Source organism: Apodemus sylvaticus, chromosome 8 (genome assembly GCF_947179515.1).
Source record: "Apodemus sylvaticus chromosome 8, mApoSyl1.1, whole genome shotgun sequence".
NCBI lineage: Eukaryota > Metazoa > Chordata > Mammalia > Rodentia > Muridae > Apodemus > Apodemus sylvaticus.
In genome coordinates, this window is record NC_067479.1 from 103,372,068 (window position 1) to 103,389,567 (window position 17,500).

At 37.8% G+C, this 17,500-nt stretch overlaps 1 protein-coding gene across 7 annotated transcripts in view; it reads right to left on the bottom strand.

The window, feature by feature from the left end:
* Nrg3 (neuregulin 3) overlaps nt 1–17,500 on the bottom strand; it is a 1,124,474-nt gene that overhangs the window by 620,523 nt on the left and 486,451 nt on the right. The window lies entirely within an intron of this gene.

The following is a 17,500-nucleotide window of genomic DNA, read 5'->3' on the forward strand; positions in this document are numbered from 1 at the left end:
GACATCCTGAGTTTTGCAGGCAAATGGATAGAACTAGAAAATATCATCCCGAGTGAGGTAACTCAGACCCAACAGGACATGCATGGTATATACTCGCTAATAAGTGGATATTAGCCCTCCCCCAAAATTACAGAATGCCCAAGGTACAGTCCACAGAACTAAAAAAGGTCAATAAGCTGAAGTGCCCAAGTGAGGATGCCTCAGTTCCCTAACCTAAAAAAAAAGCAATGTGCACGAACACTCAAGAAGACTACAGAACTCCAAACAGACTGAACCAGAAACACCTCCTGACACATAATAATCAAAACACCAAATGCACTAAATAAAGAAAGAATATTAAAAGCAGTAAGGGATAAAGTTCAAGTAACATATAAAGGCAGACCTATCAGAATTACAGGAGACTTCTCACTAGAAACTGTGAAGGCTAGAAGATCCTGGGCAGATGTCATACTGACCCTGAGAGAACATAAATGTCAGCCCAGGCTACTATACCCGGATCTTACCCAATATCTTTCCACAAATCCAGCTCTACAAAGGATAATGGGTAGAAAATAGCAACACATGGCAGGAAACTACACTCTAGAAAAAGCAATAAAGTAATCTTTTTTCAACAAACCCAAAAGAGATAGCCACACAAACAGAATTTCACTTTTAACAACAAAATTAACAGGAAGCAACAATCACTTTTCCTTAATATCTCTCAATATCAGTGGTCCCAATTTCCCAATAAAAAGACATAGACTAACAGACTGGATATGTAAACAGGACCCAACAGTTTGCAGCATACAAGAAACCCACCTCAGTGACAAAGACACTCACTACCTCAGAATCAAAGGTTGGGAAACAATTTTCCAAGTAAATGGTCCCAAGAAAAAAAGCTGGAGTGGCCATTCTTATATCGGATGAAATTGACTTTCAAGCAAAGTTGAAAAAAAGTTGTAAAAGTTTTAAGTTGTCAAAAAAAGGACAGCCACTTCATATTGGTCAAAGGGAAAATCTATCGAATGAACTCTCAATTCCGAACATCTATGCTCCAAATGCAAGGGCACCCACATTCATAAAAGAAACTTTACTAAAGCTCAAAGCACACATTATACCTCATACATTAATAATGGGAGACTTCCACACCACACTCTCAACAATGAACAAATCATGGTAACAGAAACTAAACAGAGACACAGTGTAACTAACTGAAGTTATGGACCAAATGGATCTAACAGATATTCATAGAACATTCCATCCTCAAGCAAAAGAATAAACCTTCTTCTCAGTGCCTCATGGTACCTTCTCAAGAAGTTAGTCTTCAGAAAGTCAAATAACACTATGGAAAAATGGGGTACAGAGCTAAACAGAGAATTCTCAACTGAGGAAACTTGAATGGCTCTGAAACACCTAAAAACCTGTTCAGCATCCTTAGTTATCAGGGAAATTCACATCAAAACAACCCTGAGATTCTACCTCACATCAATCAGAATGGCTAAGATGAAAAACTCAGGAAAGCAGATGCTGGAAAGGATGTGGAGGATGAGGAACCCTTCTCCATTGTTGTTGGGACTGCAAGCTGGTAAAACCACTCTGGAAATCAGTTTGGTGGTTGCTCAGAAAATTAACCATAGTGCTACCTGAGGACTCAGCTATTCCACTACTGGGCATATACCCAGAAGATGCTCTAATATGTAATATGGATACAAGATCTACTATGTTCATAGCAACCTTATTTATAATGGCTAGAAGCTGGAAAGAACCCAGATGTCCTTCAACAGTGGAATGGATACAGAAATTGTGTTATAGATACACAATGGAGTACTATTCAACTATTAAAAACAATGAATTCATGAAATTCTTAGGTAAATGGATGGAACTAGAAAGTGCCATCCTGAGTGAGGTAACCCAATCACAAAAGAACACACACGGTATACACTCACTGGTAAGTGGATATTAGCCCAAAAGCTCAAAATAAACAAGTTACAATTCACAGACCACAGTAAGCTCAAGAAGAAGGAAAAGCAAAGCAGGGGAGTGCATTGGTTCCTATGTTAAAGGGAACAAAATACTCACAGGAGCAATTATGGAGACAGAGAGTGGAGCAGAGACTGAAGGAAAAGCCACCCAGAGACTGTCCTACCTGGGGAGTCATCCTATAAATAGTCACCAAATTCCAAAACTACTATGGGTGACAAGAAGTGTGAACCAAAAGGAACCTGTTATGGTGGTCTCTGAAGAGGCCCTGCCAGAGCCTTACAGATAAAGAGGCAGATGCTAGCAGCCAACTCTTTGACTGAACGCAGGGTTCCCAATGGAAAAGCTGAAGGGGTTTGCAGCCCCATATGAAGAACAATGATGCCTGCCAACCAGACACCCCAGGGCTTCCAGGGACTAAGACATCAACCAAGGGGGTACACATGGTTCCAGCAAAGGAGTAGCAGAGGAATGTCTTGCCGGGCATCAGTGGGAGAAGAGGACCTTGGTCCTGTTTAGGCTCAATAGATGCCCTAGCATGGGGAAATCGAGAATGGGTGGAAGGGAGTGTGTTGGGTAGAGGAGCATATTCTTGGAGGAAGGTGGTGGGAGGATGGGTTGGGGATTTTCAGGGAGGGGGTAACCAGGAAAGGGTATAATATTTGAAATTTAAATGAAGACTATATTTAATAAAAAGTAAAAAAATAAGTATATATTCATATATACATATATAAATACATTATTTAAAAACAGGAAAGAAATAATGATCGAAATGGCATATATAACCCCTATTCTTATCACTGATAGATATTAATAGCCATTCTCAGAATACTATAATTTGACCAAGAAATGATCTGTTTAACTTAGGCGTAATGTTGAAAATTGGACTCTTGAGAAGGTGTCATTTTTGAAAGGGGTAAAACCTTCAAGATGTGGGTCCTAAGCAGATCAGCAGAGGGATGCTTGTGAAGGTTGCAACGGCTTCTACTCTGTCTAGTTTCTGTATACCAAAAAAGGAGAACGCTCTGCACTCTCCCACTCCCAGAGAGTTTCCCACTGCTGTGATGCTCTACCATACTTTGGATGTACAATCAAAGGGCCAAAACTGTACAACAGAATTGCTGAAATCATGAACCAAAATAAAACTTTCTCACTTAAGTTGCTTCTAGAAGTGCTTAGACACAGGGACTATAGATGAACTAATATGATAAGCATCCAAAATTTACCTTCCGTAATGATAAAACAATGATTTAACGAGTAAATAATCATGTAATGAATAAAATTGTAATGCCATTGTTCTAGAAAATGTAATAAACTCAAGGCTGAGTATTGACATAATGGAAATACTTTTGGTCTGTACAATAACAAAGTCACTATACTTAATTTTATGACTAGCCTTAATTTATTAGATATCCTTTCAATTATTTCTTTTTTTTAAACTTCTTTAATGTAGACACAATATACTTATCAATGCCTAATGACAAATGAATTTTAAGTAAAATGAAAATATTTCAAATGCTTTCTCACTTTAAATATTTCTTTAAAAATTTTGTGTCAACACAAATTTATATTAGTATTATTTATTGATAAGGCTTCATCCTAAAAATCAAATTTTATTTTAATTTTCCAGCATTTACTTTATTTTGTTGCTTATGATTTAGGCTTTTAAAAATCCAATAAATTAATAAAGGCTCAATTGAATATTTTCAGGATTTCTCATTTATACTCAGTTTCTGTGACTTGAAGAGGTATCACATACATTCTTTTCTAAACTTAATTCTAAACTAAAGCTTACTTCAGAATCAGGCTGAGTTATCCAAAGGTATAAATCAAAGGTAACTTTGCTTAAGAAAATCAGAGATAAGACCTTCAAAAATTTCAAATAAATTATTTTTGGGGCAGCATGTATTCTAAAATCAAAGGCGCCAGGGTACCTATTATTAGACATACTATAAATAAGGAAAGGAATGTTGTGGAAGATCGATAAGCTACTGAAAATGTCCTACATACCCAGTCTACCCAGTTTTATGAAGATACAGTTCTTTTCATATAAAAGATGCATTTATGGTATGTATTTATATCACATATCTAAATACATTTTATTAGAAGCCCATGTATGTAAAATTTTCTCCTACCTTCTAGGTCTAGCTTATCTACCACCTCCTTCTAGGAAACACCCAGAATTCCCCAAGAAAAGTTTGCTTGCTTATATTTTACTTCCCAGGAAATTCTTAGTGGCAAAGACAATGGCAGCTTCCTCCACCCTTTCCTGAGACTACATAGAAGCAGTACAGAGGCTTCGAGACATGTCTGCACGCAACTAATTTCCCCAGAATAGGTGACCCACAAAACCAAGAATATCTACCCTAAAGTGAAGAGATATACGTTTTTTCTTAATTTAGAACATGGTTTTAATGAAGAGGAAATTTAATTTCTGTCACTAAGATGCAAATGATAAGACTAGAAAATTACCATATTAATTAATGTATGGGAATTTTGGAATCTGATAGACAAATAACTGCCTGGTAGGGATTTAATATCCTGGAGACTGTTTTTCTATTGACTTTAATTATTTACTATGCATCATGGGTTTTTAGTTTAGTTTTGTTGTGGTCTTATTTGTTTTAATTTTGTAGCAGAACCTTCCCCTAATGAATAAAGATTTCAGGGGACGAATCACTGGGTGAGGAGTGGGCAGGAGTTCTAGGCCAGATAGAGGAAGAGAGGAATGAAGAAAAAGATACTGGCTTTTTTTTAATATTTTTATTTTCTATATTCTTTGTTTACATTCCAAATGATTTCCCCTTTCCCGGATCCCCCCTCCCCATATGTCCCATAAACCTTCTTCTCTCCATCCCTTCTCCAATCACCTCCCTCCTTTTTCTCTGTCCTTATATTCCCTTACTTTTTAACAGGAGACAAGTGAAGGCCAAAATGTAGCTAACAAGAGGCTTAGAGGGCAGATCCATCAGGATTTGCCACCAGAGGAGCTATATATAGCTTACGATATTGGGATGGGTTGGTGGTAGCAACCCACCAGTTGGAACTTAGCAAGCTGGATGGAGAGATTTTGGAGCTCCAGGTCAGAGTCTCAACGAGATGAGAACAGGCTGGTGCCTTGCTGGTGATAGTGTGGATTGCCTTTTTTTTTTTTTAATATTTCAGCTTTTTAACAATTATTTATTATTTAAAACAATTTTAAATTTAAATGCTTTGATCATATATTTCCTTCACCCAAGTTCTTCTAGATCCTCTTCCTTCCCTACACACCCAAATTTACATTCTTTCTCAAAGATCAATCAAAAACCCAATACAGCAATGTACCCTCCAAATCTAAGAAAACAAAACAATGCCCAACTTTAACCAAATAAAAGCATGCACAAAACAAACAAACAAATTAACAAATATCAAAACAAAACAAAAACAACCTATGGAGTCCTTTACATGTTGGTCAAATACTCCTGAACAGGAGGCAAGTCCAGGATTGAAGTAACATACTCAATGTTACTCTATTAGGAAAAATGATTTTCTGTCTCCCTGAAGGTATAAGTGACAGTCCAGGTGTTAACCTTTGCCCATGTGGCTATGCTTTCTCTCATTCATTCCTTCGTCTACACATTCATCCACTGTTTAAATATAATAAAATAAGATGGAGGATAAAACACAAACTATCACATCAAAGTTGGAAAAGGTAAACAAACAGAAGGAAAAAAGCCCAAGAGAACACCCAAGAACCAGAGACTTGTTTTCATACTCAAGAATTCCATAAAACACTAAACTAGAAGTCATAGTATATATACAGTTGACCTAGTGCACACCTGTGCAGGCCAAATGTTCTACCCACTTGGTTCACTTTGCTCATCTCACATTCAGAAATGGTTGATCATAGACAACAGAATAGACACCTGCACAGAATCAAAGGATGCGTTTTTGCTGCCATTGTCCAGGGTATCATGAGACTCAGGGCCACCAATGACCAGAGGGACTCACTGGTGTCCCTTCTGAATGGCTTCCACCATGCAATTTATCACATTAATTCCCCAACCTCTGCCAGGAGAAATGCAGATTATAGGGCTTTTGAAAATTACTATTTTGCATCTTTTTGTATTGTGGAAAGTAGTTTTAAATGTGGACTTATTTATTGGTTTTGCCTAATTCTGAGTGGGGGAAAAATTAATCTCCAACTGGATTCATAATTGATACTAGAGGAAGCCATTGCCCCTAGCAGACTCTACCTTACCATCAATCTTCACCAAGGGTCATCTATGGAAGTCAGCTGAGCTCCTATGAAATTCTACTGGGCGTTGGAAAAGACTATGTACATCCAGTAAACGTTATTAGTGCTGCTCCTGGTTTTTGTTTCATTTCTCCCATTTCCAAAGCCCTTTCCTTTCCCATCTCTCTCTGAGGGAGGCTTCCATGCTTCCTTGAACTTTGACTTTTCCTTGCTAGTTCATTTCTTTTTCAAGAAGGTCAAGCAGGGCCCTGGTCTTCCCCTGGGCTATTGTGCCAAGGTCTGATTTTATCTTTCTACTCATATTGTTTTTTTTGCTTTGTGGTGTTGTTGTTATTGACGTTTTGCTGTTGTTGTGGGTGGTAGTGATGGTTATTTTGGGGGTGGAGGTCCTAAGACTCAATAAAAATCCAAAAAACCCCTGCAAATCTGGCCCAAGTCTCAGACACCTGTTTCCTACTGACACCTACCTGATGCAGACAGACACTGGTGTCTGACATAGCAGCATGGACCCCAGAAAAAGCTCAGATTCTGAATGGTCTCCAAAACGAGATGAATCATCAGGTTCTTCTAGCAGCTAGTGTGGCAGCTAGTATCTGCTACATATTCTCTGGGATAAACTCACTCTATTAAATGTCTGAAAGAAGCTCAGAGGAGATTTCAGTTACTCAATTTCTTTGTGAAGGGAGATGTTATCTATCTTCAAAAGAAAAATATTGTCTTAGCAGCCTAACCACATATTTCCTCAGAGAGTATGCCATTTTGCCCTTTTGCATTACAAAGTGTCCTTATAAAAATAAGGTACCAATTCATTTTTGACAGGCATTTAAAACCCTGGCATTTAGGAACTGGCTAGTGGCTTCTGCATTGACTATGGATAATAAATGTTTGGAAGATATTGAATAGGATAAACAGAAAGGGTCCTGAGTGAATATTTTTATGACAATACATACTTGGGTCATTTCTTTCTAATCTGCTCTATGTTGTAAGATTTATTTTTCATTTAAAGAATCACAGACTTGAAGTCATGTGTTCATTATGTAACACATGGCTTTATTCTTTTCACTGCATGCTACTTTTCATTACAAGGTGATTTTGCTTTCTCTCTTAATACATGTTGTATTCTAAAGGGTATTTCTGCCTTAAGAATTTAAATTTTTATGCACATAGTTTAAGAACACTCTCTTCATCCTGTAAAGGTATTGCAGGTCTGATTCAATAGCATAAAAGTTTCAGCATAGAGAAGAAATAGCTCTGGGACTCTAGACATTTGCACCAGAGAGGAGACACCCTAAGGAAAGTGAGGGAATTCAGGCAAGCCTTCTTCTCCCAGGATGATGAAGAAGGGACAGTCATGGTACCACTGGGAAAAGGATGATATATGGCAGGAAGGCACAAATCTGTAGCATATCAGGCAGGACTCTATCCTGGGAATTCAGACAAGAATTACAGATGTATGCCAGCCTGAGACTGGTAGCCAGGGGCTACACCTTCTAAGATATTAACAAGAACTTTAAGTCATTATACCCAGTATTCAGATGGCAACCCTGCTACATCATTAGAAGCAATACGCTTTAGAAAGATTTAAGCGTCCAACTCCCACAAATGCACACAGAATTCACACACACACACACATGCGCGCGCACACACACACACACACATATGCATAGAGGTATGCACACATATGCGCAAATATACACGCATATACCTTTTCTCAAATAAACACATACACCATAAAAAGTCTACTTTTCATGACTTCAATGTACATAATTTTTTTGCTACATAGTTCAATTAAGCAACATATATTTCTGATCAAGGGGCTTCAGTTTTCATTTACTTCAGTAGATTTAATGTGACTAACAAGGAAACAACAATAAGCTGGTAATTCTTCATTGTGTCAGATCCTCCAAGACTACAACAAAGCAAACTGAGTGTGTGAAATGAATCTTGGGGCAGAAAAGATTCTAATCATTATTTTGGAATCCAGAAATGGATTCTCTTTTAGAAGGTGCCTTAATCAGTGTTATACTGCTGTGAAAAGACACCATGAGGCCAGAAACTCTTATAAAGGAAGACATTTATTTGGGTCTTGCTTACAGTTTCAGAGGTTTAGTCTAGTGTCATATGGTGGGAAGCATGGTAGCTGGCAGAAAGACATAGTTCTAGAGAAGTAGCTGAGAATTCTTTATCGGGTGTGCAGGTGGCAGGAAGAGAAGAAGCCTTATGGACTGGCTTTGGCTTTGGGACCTCCAAGAACATCCTCAACTACATGTTTCCTCCAGGAAGGCCACATCCCTTAACCTTTCCCATGTAGTGACACTCCCTGATGATTAACCATTTAAATATTGGAGACTATGGGGACCACTATTATCAAACCAAAACAGTAAGTTATTCATATACCAGGTACAGACATTTGGAAATTCTCCTATATCTCAACTGTGTGAAGCAGAAGTAAGGAATATGCACTAAGGGGTCAGTTTGTTACAGCTTAATTATAATGAGGTAAATTATAGACTTGTATGTTACCTCCATCAATTTATATACTGGTATGTTTAACCACCCATCAATGCATGCATTCCATGTACACATACATAGAGACATACATACATATATCCATATATCCACACATAATACATTTATACATGTATATATACATACATATACATATATACATATATATACACATACACACATGGTACTACACAGTACCATTATCTTTGCAAATATTGAATGTAAATCAAAACTGTACCAAGGTTTCCTAGCAATTAACAGGAGAAATTAACATCAACCCAAATGTTTCACAACATTTTGATGAAACACTAAAGATGTTCCTATTGTTACATACAGAACAATGAAATAATAGTAAGACTAATGCTTGTTAGTATATATAACATATAAATTTTAGAAGTGTTAAGATGTAACTATTTTCTCCTTAAAATCATGTCAGGCTGCTTTGGAATGCTTGCTTTCTCTCAGTCACAGGAGCTATAATACAGAACAGTGTTTGTCCTGTGAAGTATCAAATGTTCACATGCTTTTCAAGCTTATGTTAATTTCCATGACATCTTACACTTTGAGTTTTACATAGGATAAAGGAAAGAGATTGCACCTCTGCAGATGGTTTTCTGACACTTTTCTCTGGAACACTTTCATCACAACCATATCCCTTACCTCTGTCAATATATCCTCTGACAGCACCCTGAGATTTCCAAGGAGCTGAAGCTTCAATATTACTACCATCAGGTAGTGTCACATAATTTGGTTTAAATTCAATTCAACATTCAGATCTAGCTTTATTACTCTGCATCTGTTGCTCTTTTATTGTTGTTGGTATGGTGTTGATTTTTCACACAGAATTATTTCTGTTCTCTGTTATCCATTTTCAAAAACTGGTTTATCCCTGAAAGAGAAGGCTATACATGTTACTGTCTCCTCTTGAACAGGAACAGAGAACAATTACTGAGAAATTTGAAAGAATTTAAAATGTGATGAGTCCTCAGTTATGTGTCTGTTATGAACTCTCAGACACACATGAAAGTGTTGCGTGGGTCTTCAGTCCTGATCCATTGGTCCACTTGCCTGTCACTGTACGAATACCATGCAGTTTTTAACACTATTGCTCTGTAGTATTGCTTGAGGTCTGGGATACTGATTTCCCCTGAAGTTCTTTTATTGTTGAGAATATTTTAAGCTATCCTGGATTTTTTGTTATTCCAGATGAATTTGAGAATTGCTCTTTCTAACTCTATGAAGAACTGAGTTGGAATTTTGGTGGCAATTGCATTGAATCTGTAGATTGCTTTTGGCAAGATGGCCATTTTAACTATATTAATCCTGCCAATCCACGAGCATGGAAGATTTTTCCATTTTCTGAGGTCTTCTTTGATTTCCTTCTTTAGAGACCTGAAGTTCTTGTCATACAGATCTTTTATTTGTTTTGTTAGAGTCACACCAAGATATTTTATATTGTTTGTGGCTATTGTGAAGGGTGTCACTTCTCTAATTTCTTTCTCAGCCTGCTTATCCTTTGAGTATAGGAAGGTTACTGATTTGCTTGAGTTGATTTTATAACCAGCCATTTTGCTGAAGTTGTTTATCAGCTGTAGGAGTTCTCTGGTGGAGTTTATTGGGTCACTTAAGTGGACTATCATATCATCTACAAACAGTGATAGTTTGATTTCTTCCTTTCCAATGTGTATCCCTTTGACCTCCTTATGTTGTCTAATTGCTCTAGCTAGAACTTCAAGTACTATATTGAAAAGATATGGAGAGAGAGGGCAGCCTTGTTAGTCCCTGATTTTAGTGGGATTGCTTTAAGTTTCTCTCCACTTAGTTTGATGCTGGCTACCAGTTTGCTGTATATTTCTTTCACTATGTTTAGGTATGGGCCTTGAATTCCTGTTCTTTCCAATACTTTTAGCACGAAAGGATGCTGAATTTTGTCAAATGCTTTTTCAGCATCTAATGAAATGATCATGTGGTTTTTTTTCTTTGAGTTTGTTTATTCATACTGGATTTATTCAAACCGGTGGATTGCATTGATGGATTTCTATATATTGAACCATCGCTGCATCCCTGGGACCTATAGTCACTTGCTCTTCAACAAAGGAGCAGAAAACATCCAGTGGAAAAAAGATAGTCTTTCCAACTGGTGCTGGTTCAATTGGAAGTCAGCATACAGAAGAATGTAAATTGATCCATTCTTATTTATTTATTTATTTATTTATTTACTTATTTATTTATTATTCGATATACTTTTTATTTATATTTCAAATGATTTCCCCTTTCCTGGCTCCCCACTCCCCGAAAGTCCCATAAGCCCTCTTCCCTCCCCCTGTCCTCGCATCCACCCCTTCTCACTTCCCTGTTCTGCTATTGCCCTATACTGCTGCACTGAGCCTTTCCAGAACCAGGGGCTACTCCTCTGTTCTTCTTGGACATCATTTGATGTGTGGATTATGTCTTGGGTATTCCAAGTTTCTAGGCTAATCCACCATTCTTATCTCCTCATACTAAGTTCAACTCCACATGGATCAAGGACCTCCACATAAAACCAGACACACTGAAACTAATAAAAAAGAATCTGGGAAGACCCTTGAGGACATGGGCACAGGGGGAAAGTTCCTGAACAGAACACCAATAGCTTATGCTCTAAGATCAAGAATTGACAAATGGGCCCTCATAAAATTGCGAAGTTTCTGTAAGGCAAAGAACACCATCAAAAGGACAAAATGGCTAATATCCAATATATACAAAGAACTCAAGAAGTTAGACACCAGAGAACCAAATAACCCTATTAAAAATGGGGTACAGAGCTAAACAAAGAATTTTCACCTGAAGAAATTCAGATGGCTGAGAAGCACCTTAAGAAATGTTCAACATCATTAGTCATTAGGGAAATACAAATCAAAACAACCCTGAGATTTCACCTCACAGCAGTCAGAATGGCTAAGGTTAAAAACTCAGGAGACAGCAGGTGTTGGCAAGGTTGCAGAGAAAGAGGAACACTCCTCCACTGCTGGTGGGACTGCAAGATGGTACAACCACTCTGGAAATCAATCTGGCGGGTCCTCAGAAAACTGGACATGACACTTCCAGAGGACACTGCTATACCTCTCCTGGGCATATACCCAGAGGATTCCCCGGCATGCTCTACTATGTTCATAGCAGCCTTATTTATAATAGCCAGAAGCTGGAAAGAACCCAGATGTCCCTCAATGAAAGAATGGATACAGAAAATGTGGTATATTTACACTACTCAGCAATTAAAAACAATGAATTCATGAAATTCTTAGGCAAATGGTTGGAACTGGAAAATATCATCCTAAGTGAGGTAACCCAATCACAAAAGAATACACATGGAATGTAATCACTGATAAGTGGATATTAATTAGTCTAGAAGCTCTGAATACTCAAGACACAATTCACATATCAAATGATTCCCATGAAGAAGGAAGGAGAGGTCCCTGGTCCTGGAAAGGCTTGATCCACTATTGTAGGGGAGTACCAGGACAGAGAAATGGGAGGGCTGATTGGGGAATGGGTGGAGAGAAGAGGGCTTATGGGACATATGGGGAGGGGGGAACTGGGAAAGGGGAAAGCATTTTGAATGTAAACAAACAGTATAGGAAATAAATAATAATAATAATAAAAAGAAAGTTCTGCGTGTTATTTTTTCTTTGTGGTATTTTACTGATAAATGCTAAAAAAGCACATCAGCTGACCATTACCCCAATAATACAAGATGATCAAGCTCAATGTTTCAGTGACCTACAACATATTTTTCCTCTCATATGACACTCCTGACTAGATGAACTTGAGCTGATGTTATATAAATGCATATATCACTTTGGGGATCACAGAGTACTAAAGAAACAATACACTGCAACATGTCATCCTCATAATTGACATAGAAGCTGAGAAAGGTATACAAACTTAGTAAATGGGAACCATTTCACAGCCCAGCTTCAAATGAACTAGATTTCAAGCCAATAAAGCAAGTGACATGTCTGAGCTCCAATTAAAAGAGTTTGCAGTGTTCCATACACCACAAAACAGCAAATTCAGTCTTGTGACTATAACACATGTGGAAGGATAAAGACCAAAAAGTCATCTAAATCAAGGTTAACTTCTACTGTTATGTAAGTTCAACAAGACCCCAATTGTAATGAACAACTACCATCCTCATCTCCTTCTATTGGTAACAATCTTCTAGTTACTGGTAAAAATCAGAATTAACAAGGAATAATAACTAGCACATAATGATCAGTCTCAAATAAATGGCAGCCCCCTTTTACTCTTAAATATATTTATTCCCTGAACTTTTATAATGATTTCAGTAAAGCATGACTGGTAACAATAAGTCAACACGAAACAGAAGCTTGACTGTGACTTTAGGCAATTATCAGTTCAGAATCTCTACTACCTTTCCCTGCCTCAGTCAAGCAGTTGTATTTTGAGAACCATGGAATAAAGATGAGCAAAAGGAGTCTGCTCCACACCTGAGAGAGTTCCAGACTTTTGCTGTCTGTCTTCTAAATGAGACTCATGTCCACAGTTAATTAGCATCCTGGTTCTTTCCTTCTGTGCCCACCCATCATTTACTATGGCTTTTTAATTTAACTGGCTAGCTACCTGTAGGGGGCACTGGACCTTTTTAGGTAATAAGGTTGGTTGCCTGTCATATGTCTCGTTTGTAAATATGCTATTGCATTTGTTCCTCATAGGATCACAAAGATGCCAATCAGTGTGTTACATGAGGAAGGAAGAGAAAGCACTCCCACAACAGGTATGCGAGAAAACATATAGTTTCCTTCTGGATCTCTCTTGGTCTTCCAAAGTGATGATAGCAGCCTCCATTTTAGAGGAATGTCACAGTGTTATGGAGTAGGACATAGGTTCTATAAATGATTGAAGGTCAGGCAAACAGACAAGAAAGGGAGAATCTACTTGTACCAGGATGTTTGCAGTGACATAGGCACTCAATCTAAAAGATCAGACACAGGTGTATATATAGAGAGGATGACTCATATAAGAACTCATAATCCTACAAAATGCCATTTATAAGAAAGAATCCAACAAACAAAACCAGTTCTAAGCATAAGTGAGCTTAGAATGGAGAGGTACAGGCAGCCTAGATTAAAATGTAATTTAGCATGGGACGATGCCTTATTGAAACTTTCCGTTTACTTACTTAATGAGAACCATAGAGACTGGCCAGGTGCCTCCATCCAGACATAAGCAAGGTCTGTTTCCATAAGCTCCTTCTCTCAGTTTTACCTCACTCTAGTGGTGAGTTCAGTAAGTGATGTTCTTATGATTATAGTCACAGTGATTCTGGCTTTCCTTTCCAGGTAGTATATGCATTTCAATGGAACTGAAGGAAGACCTGTTCAAACTTAGCTCTCTATTGCATTTACCTCAGATTTGCAGATTCCCTCCTTCCCTCCCTCTGTTTTGCTCTCCTTCCTTCCTCTTTCTCTCCTTCCCTTTGTTCATTATTGCTGCAGATCTCTACACATTTTGGTACACCGTTTCTATTTTTTCCAATGGTTCCTTTGGCTCTCTTCCCAGGGCCTTTCTTTTCTTATTATGTGAATATGTCACACTAAATGAGCCTAAATGCCAAGCGTATATTAATCTGATTCTCCCCTAATGGGCTCTTTTTTTGTGCTTCATGAAAATTACAGGATGTTTCTACCTGTTGACTCTTGAGAAGCAGGAGAATTCAGTCATTGGATAATCTCAGTGCAGTCTAGTTGAGACTCCTGTCACTTAATGGCTATCTAAGGAGACACTACCTAGGCTGAGAATATACTCTAAATTTCTAGTGCTAACATTCTGAAATTGTCAACAGATCCAGCAGAGCTCCTCAGAACAAGGTTGGAATGAGCTACAAACTACTTAAGAAGTGATGGCTTTTCACTTCTAGTACATTTTAACTCATTCTTTGCAGGAAAGTGAACTAATCAAGAAGTCAGATAATTACCCCCAGTACTCTTCAAATACCACATTTTTTATCTTAAAAATAAAAGGTCAAAATTGTCTCAAAATTTCATGACTTTGTTTGTTTTCTAAGAAATATACCCTCCTTTGACCCAGAAATATGGAATCTGGACCATCCTTGCAGCATGCAGATAAGGCTCCTAGCAGTTTGGAGTCCGCTCAGTGTGGCTTTTCTTTTTACAGGGTTAGATCAATATCACACTGATACATGTTCTGCCAGCCACGCTGTAATGCTGCAGTCTTCCAGGCTTGGTAATAGAAAGTGATTTAATGCTTTCAGCTTGAAAGATATTGCAATGAACACTGTGATTTATAAAACAAATGGGCTATTGTCCTAAATAAGTTTAAAATTATATAGACCTGAGGAAATAGAGTTAACTAAAGTTTTAATGCTACTTGCCTATTTTCTGCTAAGCAGTTTATACAGACACATAAGCAATTCTACCCAGAAAATGCAACAGAGATTTATAGCTGGCATCCTCCACACATAATTTCTTTAACCTAGTGTACCTTTTGGCATTTATTAGTACACAGAGGCAGTTTCTTACATATCTTTCTTTTATTCAGGCAACTGTCTATATATTTATAGGGCCTATAAGTCATTGCATCTTAAACAGTAGGCTATCAGAAAAAATATGCTAATTGTACAGGACAGCGTGTCCTATATTGAATGCTACTGGCATTTTGGAATATTATTTCTCGCTTTATCACAAAAGCGTGCTAGGAAATAGAAATGATGGGAGCACTATAAGCCAGAGGAATCTCAGTGATACATTGAAAAGCTGCCATCTCGTATTCTCAGAACACATCAGTGAAGACAGCAGAGTGTGATAACAGGAGATGGGAAATTTTCATTTAATCTTTTAAATGCATTGGCTTCGAGATGTGAGTGGAATTCGCATGCAGCAATTCTAATGCTTTTCCTAGTTTAATTTCCTCTTCTTCATCTTCATCTTCTTCCGTCTTTGTGTGTGCTTGAGAAAGAACTCAAGTTTGGCAGTCCTACTCATGAGAGTTATTACAGTGGAGAGAGAGGAGGGGAAAGCTGGAAGCAATCTGCATGAGAATTTACAGAATGACTTAGGCACCATCTGCATGTGTGGTGATCATTGCTGCAGAAAATCTCAAAGCATTTAGTAACAATGTATCTCAGGTTGCTTTTTAATTATATTAATCATGGGGCTTCCAAACAGTGATTTTAAAAGAAGAAAAGAAAAGTACTTCTTTAATAAAAGGCAATGTTTGGGAACACAATTTATATGAAAGCAGAGCATCTCCCCCAAATATTATGCTCTTGGCTATGTCTTCATCTACATCTCTGGGTAGTGTGGTATAGCCACTCCTGTGCTTCAGCAGATAGGAAGATACTGCCTGGGATAGATTTGGCTGTGTTCACCTCGCAAAGGTGCTAGTCTACTTCCATAGTAACAAGAAGTAATTAACTTGCAAAGAGGAAAATGTTTATTATGGCTTAGGGCTTTGGAGATCCCAGGAACAGGTTGGACTTGTCCTGCCTGAAGGTGTCAGATGACAGTGGCACAAAATATATGATAACTAATTGCTAATTCCATGAGAAGGAAGCAAAGGCAAAGATGATGGGCCCCAAAACCACAGTTGAGAACATGATTTTTAAAATTATTTATTTTATTTTTGACATTATAATATAATTACATTATTTCCCCTTTCCTTTCCTCCATCTAAACCACCTTCCCATATATGCCTCTTTGCTTCCTTTCATATTCATGGCATTTTTTATTAATTATTGTTTCATGGATATATATATATATATATATATATATATATATATATATATATTCCTAAAATCATCTGCTAAACCTGTAATATATTACTTGTGTATATGATTTCAGTGAAGACTATTTGGAATTAGTGTTATATTCCCTGGAGAAGACTATTTCTCCACCTTAGTTGCCCATTGCTCTTTGCATAGGGTTTAGTTCTCAAGATATTTACCCTGACCACTTGTCCTTACAGAGTTGGGCTCCTACTGCCAATTATACATCTGCAAAATGTATAAGTATGTATAAAATGTAAAAATGTACTAGGAAATAGAAATAATGGGATCATTAAAAGCCAGAAGAATATCAGTAATACATCAAAAAGCTGCCATCTCAACAGTACGGTGAGGTCAATATACATTGAAAAGTGCCTTAGGCTCAGGCAACACTGATCAAGAGAGAATAGAAAGATTGTAAAGCCAGAGGATCAGGAAATGTTCTTTGGGACAGTGTGCCCTGGGAAATCCAGAAGCATTGCTTATAAAGTCTCAGCAACATGGCTGCCAAACCAAGAGCTTATGAGATGCTTTTAATGACCTACAGACATGCTATCAGGTTTCACACCTGGAAGGTTCTACAATTTCCCATTAACTCCACCTTATAGAACAAACTTTTAGTAACTGGGTCTTTGTGGGTAGTACCATCCACATTGTGCTCCATGCTCCATCAAAGGAAATTCAATGTGACCTATGGCTCCATGTCCATTGGATGGCTGAAACAGATCCTGCTGATTCTTTACTTTCATTGAAGGGGCTCAAGACCAGCATTTGATTTCCAAAGGCTTCCAGGTTCCACGTTCCCAGATAAAGCTGTCTTGTATCATTCCTATGTTGAATTCTTCTGGATGAAAGCATGGTGTAAAATGACTCTTACTTGTTAGACAAAGAAGACTTCCAGGAAAATTTCACACACACACACACACACACACACACACACACACACACACACACACACACACTAAGCTCATCCTTAACCCAGGCATTTCAAAGGGAGCTTTCATCAGTTT